This window comes from Uloborus diversus, chromosome 7 (assembly GCF_026930045.1).
Source record: "Uloborus diversus isolate 005 chromosome 7, Udiv.v.3.1, whole genome shotgun sequence".
NCBI lineage: Eukaryota > Metazoa > Arthropoda > Arachnida > Araneae > Uloboridae > Uloborus > Uloborus diversus.
The window spans coordinates 16,913,277-16,922,390 of record NC_072737.1 but is presented as its reverse complement, the minus strand read 5'-3'; positions in this window follow the sequence as shown (position 1 = coordinate 16,922,390).

The following is a 9,114-nucleotide window of genomic DNA, read 5'->3' as shown; positions in this document are numbered from 1 at the left end:
ATCTTTCCTGAAAAAACGAAGCTTTCTCAAAAAGTAGGAAAAGATTAATGGGGGCGGGGGGGGAGGACCTATTCTGCCATGCCAACCGCATAAGTCGTATCTGTAGCGGAGTTCAAAATAAGAAATCGCCATTTAAAGTTTTGCGCCTCCATGCATTTGATTCAGATGCAACTTCTTCAGAACTTTTTAAAAAATATTTCTCACTGACAAATGACCAAAACACATTGTATTTAGGCGAAATGTGTGACAAAGAACCACCTGGTGATCGTAACTCAAGTGCAGATACGACTTTCGTGCTTAGCACGGCAGTACTGCTGTGAAAAGGATATTTTTTTCTAATTAAGTTAATACCTTAATTTATAGAATGCAACAGTCGATAGCCGGCTCACCTTTCAAACACCTGCCCCATCACATATCACGAGTGACGTACATAGCACCATCGAGGCGCGAGGAGGGGGGGGGGGCGTAAGAATTATAAGGGGGCACGCTCTGAAAAAAAAATTAAAAAAAATCATTTCCGAAATTTTAAAAGAATTTTTTTCTGAAAGAGCATGCTTAAAAACATAGCATCTGACCATTTTTTAAATTATTTGACTAAGTTTAATATTAAAAAAAATATTTAAATCGGTGGGCTTTCATTGTTTACGCTTCTCCTGATGACATCACAAATGATGAAATGCCATTCACTGATTCCATATTCCGAGGCAAAATATTAAATTCGCTTCTTTACTCACCTGAGGGCGCTCATTCCAAACAATTCTCGTTTCGACTTCGAGATTTCCCGTCACGTGATCGATGTTGTCGAAAAAATCTCGCAACATTGAATTCTGAACAGCTCGCAGCTGTCTCTCGAAGAGGCACCGATTTTTTCGATTAGTTTGGTCGGCCAGGAGGTACACGTGACTTCTTCCAACCAATGTCCTTTCAGCGCAGCTAGTTTTGTTTTGTTTAATCCTTGCACGGAAGAGCGCGAACTTTGATGACTGGCACGCTAATGGCTACTCTTCAAAGAATACGTTTTACGTTACAAAGAATCACACCGAAATAATTTTAGATTTTCTTGAAGCAAACCCAGATTTCTTAAAAATTAATTCTCCGAGAATTTTGCAAAATAGTACACAAAGGAAAAATGGCCGAGTGCTCCGGTGCAAAAAGCTTAGTCGAATGGCAAAAAGTAAGTCATATTTTTTGCATATTTCAATATTAGTGTCTAAAACAAAAATCGAAAAGGTGAAAACAGCCAATACATAAATATGATAAAAATTAACCGTAAATTTTGTTGATTTACCCTATAACACCATCTATATTAGTAAGAACGTCTTATATGAAATATATTTTTCCCAAGAAACTATAATCGAAATAAAAAATAATGATACTAAAAAAAAAAATCTTAACCCTCATAAATGCAGACGAAAAAATACAAATAGTTCGTAATCGTGGACTGAATAATATGTTGTTGCCGTGTCTAATGAAGTGCAGAGTGCGAAAGGTTTAGAGGCATTCAAAAGTCTTGATGAAAAAATCTGCTAATTCAAATTGAATAAAAAAAAAACACTAAAATGCAGGGAGGGGGGTGTTAGGGCATGGCGCTGACTGCGCCATTGAAATTTTTAAAGGGGGTTGAAGGGTATTTTTTTATTTGGGGGGCTCTTGCTTTTGGAGGGGGGAGTCTACCGGATATTTTGGGGGAGGACACCCCTACAAAATGTAAAAGGTTTGTTGTGCTAATTGAGCTTTTGGGGATGGGAGCAGACATAACAGAATATATAATCTTCCATATTAGGATTAGTAATGTAAAAACCAACCCTCCCCCCGCTCCCAGTTGCAATTATAACAATAATCTCAGTTTCAAAGATATGTTCCAGATTTTTTTTTCTCTTCTCCTTTAAAATTATAATTTAATAAGCATATACTAAATAAAAAGTATTACTTCTTCAACATTCCTGTTTTCAAATTCCATTTTTTCTAGGTATTGTTTTCCAAAGATATCCTCAAAACAGTACTTTTCTAGATTACTTTTTCAAAACAAGCAACTTGTACCTATGATTACACAATTCCATCTTTATTTTCAAGATTAAAAAGTCAAAACAGTAATCTTGGTTACAAGAGCAGTTTAAAATTAATTAAATCTCTGCTTCTGTAAATGTATATTGAAAAATATTCGTAAAAGGAATAAATTTTTCAATCATTATTTCTCTTCAGCTGATAAAGAACTTTAAAGTTCAACCCAAAGGAAAGATCCTAAATTGAAGAAGAAAAGAAAAAAGGAGCATTTTGAAGCATTCTCTTTTCCTTGAAATGCATCATATTACATAGCAGCCAATTTACAAATGCGCACACGATAATCGAATACATGTATAATATTGCTAATTTTGATGTCGGCGAAATGGAAAATCAAACTTTAAAAACAATTCCCCAGAAATTACCAGTATTTGTACTGTTTTGTAATTAGTAAATCAATATCAAATTTCAATAAAGAAAAATAAATTTTCTTACAAATTGAATTCAATTGAAATTGAATATTGATAGTAGGTAATAAATAAAGAATTTAGGAAAAAAAAGGGGAGGAGGATTTTATATCAAAAGAAGACAAAAAAAAATAAAAAAAATACCTACGTCAGTGGCGTACCCAGCATGGGTGACACCCGGGGCGATAATTTGTGATGTCACCCCCCCCCCCCCTAAAACGCAAAAAAAAAAGGGATTGTATATTCTGTGTAAGTTTGAAATTCATACAACTTTCAGAAACAACTAGTACTTTTGTGAAAAAAACTAAATTTTAAGTGGGATAATGTACAAAAGAAAAATAAAATTTATAAACGCTTTTTACATAAAATTTCCCCTAGACGCATTTGTGCAGGCCGTCGAGCGGTCAAAAAAATAAGAGGGAGTAGGAAATTCCTAGCCCCTTAATTATTTCAAATGCATTATATCTTGAAAATTTGGAGTGCCCCCGATTCCCCCCCCCCACTCGTACCTTAGTTCTTAAATGATGGGTTTGGTTACTGGAATCAATGGAAGTTATCAACCTTAGCCTAATGCATTTTCAATCATAAACATTTTTTACATTGAAAAAGGAGCTCTTAACACGTGTCTACCGAAACACGTGTCTGCAATTTAAATCGGATGTTTGTACATTATAATGTTGTTATTAGTTGAATTAAGCATTTTAAGCTTTGAAAACTTGTTGTAAAGCGAAAAATTTTGCATATATACCTGTTTTATGTTTGCAGTTATAACCCCCCACCCTGCACCATTTTTGGGGTTGGCCACATCCTAATTCGTTTTCCTCGTGCCAATACCTATCAGAAAAACCAACTGCCGTAATTTTATCACAAAAATTCCACAGACAACCACTTTTTCACCCCCCCCCCCTTCACTATGTTCAAGGTTCCTAACATTCTAATTTGTTTTCTGCTTACCAATACATTTCGGAAAAACTAACTCCCGTTTTTGTGTCACAAAAGTTTAACGGAAAACCACTTGCCCCCAGCGCGGTTTTAACCCCCTTCCCTCCCCTTCACAATGTTCAAGGTTTGTAACATTCTAATTTGTTTTCTGCTTGCCAATACCTTTCTGAAAAACTAATTCCCGTTTTTGTGTCACAAAAATTTAACGGAAAACCACTTGCCCCCCAGCGCAGTTTTAACCCCCTCCCTCCCCTTCACTATGTTCAAGGTTCGTAACATTCTAATTTGTTTTCTGCTTGCCAATCCCTTTCAAAAAAACTAACTCCCATTTTTGTGTCGCAAAAATTTAACGGAAAACCACTTGCTCCCCCCCCCCAGCGCAGTTTTAACCCCCCTCCCTCTCCTTCACTATGTTCAAGGTTCGTAACATTGTAATTTGTTTTCTGCTTGCCAATACCTTTCAGAAAAACTAACTCCCATTTTTGTGTCACAAAAATTTAACGGAAAACCACTTGCCCCCCCCCCAGTGCAGTTTTATTCCCCCCCCCTTGCCCCCCTGCACCATCTCCAAGTTTGGCAACATCCGAATTCGTTTTCCTCGAGCCAATACCTTTCAGAAAGACAAACTCCCAAATTGTATCACAAAAATCGCTCAATCTCACCTACTTTAGGGCAGTCGAGATTTCGCTCCGCAAATAAACGCCCGAAAAGTCACTTTTCCCCTTCTTTTGGCGCTTGGAATTGCTACTTGCGAGAATTTCCTTTCGAGACCGCTTTTTTCCCTATAGCGCCATCTAGTGAGGCGATCAGAACTAATCTCGCAAGGTGAATTTCGAGCTTGGAATAAGCACCCTGTGTTGACAACGATAGGGTTGATAGCAAGTGTAGAGCGCAATATTGAATTCGCTTCTTGATTATCATAACGTGGAAACAGGGTAGACGGATGCGTCAAAGTGCATCATTTGTGAAATAATGAAGAACGGACATTATTTTCAAAATCGGATATTTTAAAAAATTAATTAAAAACTAAGCTTTGGGAAAATGAAAGTTTTTTCTCGCTCCATGTTTTTTATTTTTTTTAAATTTTTTTATTTTTATTCTATCAATTTCAGTGACTAAAAGTAGTACTTTTGGCATAATGAAACTACCCCATTATAGGAAAAAAAATCTAATAGGGGGGGGGGGGCGCACTCTTAAATCCTGCAAGGAGGAGGGGGCACACCGAAGTCAATGTACGCTACTACATATTGTTAGAAATTCTGTAAATAGTAATTATTGTAGTAACGTAACCTGTAAATAGTTTCCCGTAATAAATATACAGCCCCTATACATTCGGGTGAAGTATACGACTCCCTATTCTTTTTTTTTCATTGATAAAATTTGATAACGGTTTACGCATTTCGAGAAGCAATTCGAATGTTGTGGAAACTTTTCGATGTTTATAAAAGCGTCCCGCGTGATAAAAAGTGAGTTCAGTTTCGATTGAGAATTTGTACTGAGAGTGTATTAGCTCTGTTTATTGCGAGGCATTTCGCTGTGTTGTTTTCGTATTTGGAAGTAAATACGTGTGTAACCGTTGAGTTTACGGTGTTGAGTGATATTTGTTTAATTGCTGATGATTAATTTAGCAGTTGTTAACGATTTCTTCTGTACATAGTGTAAATAAAGCTCTTGTGTTTTTATCAAGAACTGTGTCGTCCTTTCAAGAAAGTTGGAAGTCGCAGCGGATCCGTTACATTTGGCGCCCAACGTGGGGCTTCTTCTGGACTTTCTCGGAGTAAGTGTGACTTTGGACATTTTTTCATAAAGACTGTTTGAATTTATATACTTTGTTTTTATGGTGATTACTCGCGCAATGGATGACCAATTAAATCAACTTCTGGAAGCAATTAATGCTGTGAAAAGTGACTTGACTGAAAGTTTGACGGCTAATCAAGAACAATTAAAAAATGATATGGCGGCTAATCAAGAACAATTAAAAAACGATATGGCGGCTAATCAAGAACAATTAAAAAATATGGCGGCTAATCAAGAACAATTGAAAAATGAATTGGCGGCTAATCAAGAACAATTGAAAAATGAATTGGCGGCTAATCAAGAACAATTAAAAAGTGATCTGACTGCAAGTATGTTGGCAAATCAAGACCAGTTAAAAAGCGATTTAACGGTGCTGAAAACGGACTTAAATAAAAACGACCTTATTTCGGTAAAGACTGTGATGGAAAATAAATTTAATGACATAGAGCATCGAGTTGATGCTATTGAAGAAAAATTTGATACCGTTGAAAGCCGATTCAATGCTGTAGAAAATAAATTTGAAGAAGATAGAAGATTTCATCTACTTAAAGAAGAGATCTTTAAGGACGTGTAAAGGAGATTGGCGACCGCGGAAAGCAGCTCTGTACAGTTTGGCGCTCCCACATCGGTTGCTCGACTGTCCATTAAACTTGCCACATTTGATGGGAAAACTTCGTGGCAGGTTTACAAAACTCAATTCATGATAGTGGCGGAAGCGAACGGATGGGACTCTGCTACCAAGGCCTGCCATCTTGCAGCATCCCTGAGAGGTGACGCAGCGGACATTCTCCAGACCCTTCCGGACAGCCAGCGCCTGGATTTCGCCGCCCTCACATCTGCGTTGGAGCTTCGCTTCGGTGAGAAGTGCCAGAAAGATTTCAGCCGACTCCAGTTGAAGTCCCGTTTCCAGAAAACCGGGGAAACCCTGCAAGAGCTAGCGGCGGACGTCGAGAGACTGTCTCATCTTGCTTTTTGCGACTGTCCTGCGGATATTCGAGACAACCTGGCACTCATCTACTACATCGACGGGGTTCGAGATCTGAAATCCAGAAAGCTCTACGGATGGCGGATGTCAAAGACCTGAATTCTGCTGTTGTGTATGCGATGAAGTTGGAGGCCGCCCAGCAAGCAACCCGCAAGGATCGCCATTCAATCCGCGGCGTGAAAACTGATGAGCCTGATCCGGTTTCGTCACGCTTTGCTGAGCTGGAAAAGCAAATAAAAGAAATTGCAGGAACCCTCAAAAGGATTTCGGCTCCCAAGGACCAAAATCGACAACCACTTAAGTGCTGGAAATGTGGCGGCGAGGGTCACTTGCGAAGAAACTGTGAAGCTCTCCAAGAAACCGGAGGGAAGAGCGCCTCTCCCTCTCAGTTCCAGGAAAACTAAGCCATGGCAATCTCGCGGGGCGGAGGTCGCCAAATTGGAATGAGCCCCATCTTAAAGTTTTCCAGATTTCATCGACGAGTGGCGGCAGTAATGGACTGTTTGTTTACGCATATGTAAACGGATTTCCCTGCGAACTGATTATTGACACTGGAGCCAATGTTACAATCATTAGAACAGATGTGGCTTGTCAATTTGGACTCAACATCCTATGGAGGCCGCCCTGCGTTACCCTCCAAACTGTGACAGGTGACAAGATCGAGATTGAAGGTAAAGTGAACTTAGAAATTGTGTTTGGAAATGCAACCTACCATCATACGGCATTCGTCGCTGATATCACGGACCCCCTCATTCTCGGATTGGACTTTTTAAAGAAATATGACTTCAATCTCGACTTCAAGACTAATGAGCTGCACTCGACGAGAGAAGACATAGCCGTCTTTCCCGCAGAAAGTGATGTAAAATCCGCTCATCAAATAATAGCTCAAACAGATTTATCGATTCCCTCAAGGTCAGAATCATTAATACCTGGCTCCCTTGAAGAAAGCAATAGTTTTCGATTTGGACTCATTGAATACCCTAACCTAAGCAATAACCTAAAAGGAGTGCTGGTAGCATCTACGTTTGTGGACTTTTCTAAGGATGTAATTCCTGTGAGAGTCGCCAACGTGAGTGAAAGGCCAAGGAACATCCGGAAAGGTGAAGTGTTAGCAACCTGTACTCCAGTAAACAGCATCATTACAAGAATCAATTCCCCCGAGACTGTGTCTTCTGAGTCCTTGACATCGAAGTTAATTGGGAGTGCGCCATTATTGAAAGATCAAAGAACTGCTGCGGATCAATTGGTGGATGACTTCAAGCATCTGTTTTCATCTGCATCGGAGGATGTTGGCCGCACGAATTTAACGCAGCATAGGATTTACACTGGAGAACACCCCCCTATTAAACAGCATCCAAGACGACTACCATTCGCCGAGAAGGAAGAAGTAGAGACCCTCCGGAAAGAGATGAAGGAGAATGATGTAATCGAACCGTCATCCAGTCCTTGGGCTTCTCCCATCGTCTTAGTTCGAAAGAAAGATTGTTCCACCAGATTTTGTGTCGATTACCGACGGCTGAATAAAATACCAAGAAAGACAGTTACCCTCTTCCATGGATAGACGACACCTTGGACACTCTTTCCGGACACAAGTGGTTTTCGACCCTGGACTTGAAGAGCGGCTACTGGCAGGTTGAGATACACCCTGAGGACCGAGAGAAGACAGCGCTTACAACTGGACAAGGCTTATGGCAGTTTAAAGTGATGCCCTTCGGCCTCTGCAATGCACCAGCTACGTTCGAGCGTCTTATGGAGACAGTGTTAAGAGGACTCTCTTATGAATCCTGTCTGGTCTACTTAGACGATATCATCATCGTGGGACGCAGCTTCGAAGAACATCTGGCAAATCTCAGGAAGGTGCTGCAAAAGCTTAAGGAAGCCAATCTGAAGTTAAGCCCGTCCAAATGTAATTTGTTCCGCCGGGAAGTGAACTACCTTAGTCACATCATCTCTTCTGGGGGTGTACAAACCGATCCAGAGAAGGTATCTGCGGTCAAGAGTTGGAGTCTTCCAGAAAACATCCATCAGCTGCGAAGATTCCTGGGGCTCTGCACGTACTACAGGAAGTTTGTAAAGGGTTTTTCCAACATTGCACGACCTTTGCATAAGCTGACGGAGAGCAAGCAAAAGTTTGAATTGTCCAAAGAATGCGAAGATGCATTTCTACGACTGAAGGAGGCTTTAACATCAACGCCTATCCTCGCCTATCCTCAGCCTGGAAAATCCTTCATCCTGGACACTGATGCGAGCAACGAGGGCATCGGAGCTGTTTTATCCCAAGAAATTGACGGCAATGAACATGTCATCGCTTACTGGAGCAAATGCTTATCCAAGTCGGAGCGAAATTACTGCGTCACCAGAAAGGAGTTACTGGCCATAGTGAAAGCTGTAGAACACTTCCATCATTACCTCTACGGCCGAAAATTTCTGCTTCGGACAGATCATGCCTCGTTAACTTGGCTTTTGAACTTCAAGAATCCAGAAGGCCAGATAGCCAGGTGGATACAGTGGCTCCAGGAATATGACATGGAGATCAAGCACCGAAAAGGGTTGTCTCGCGGTAATGCAGACGCTTTATCAAGGAGACCCTGTCCTGAGAACTGCAATTATTGTTCCCGAATCGAGAAACAGTATGGAACGACTAGCCCTACTGCCTATCAGGTGACAGTGACTTCAACATCATCAGAACCTGATCCATGGAGTGACGACCAAGTTCGAAAAGATCAACTTGAAGACCCCGACATAAAACCAATTTTGGAGTTCATGGAAAGTGACAGTCGGCGCCCTAGCTGGCAGGACGTTTCCATCTTCAGCCCTGCAACAAAAAGATACTGGGCTTTATGGAACTCACTCCATTTACGGAACGGCGTACTGTACCGAAAATGGGAATCTGATGACGGCAAAACATCTAGGTGGCAGTTA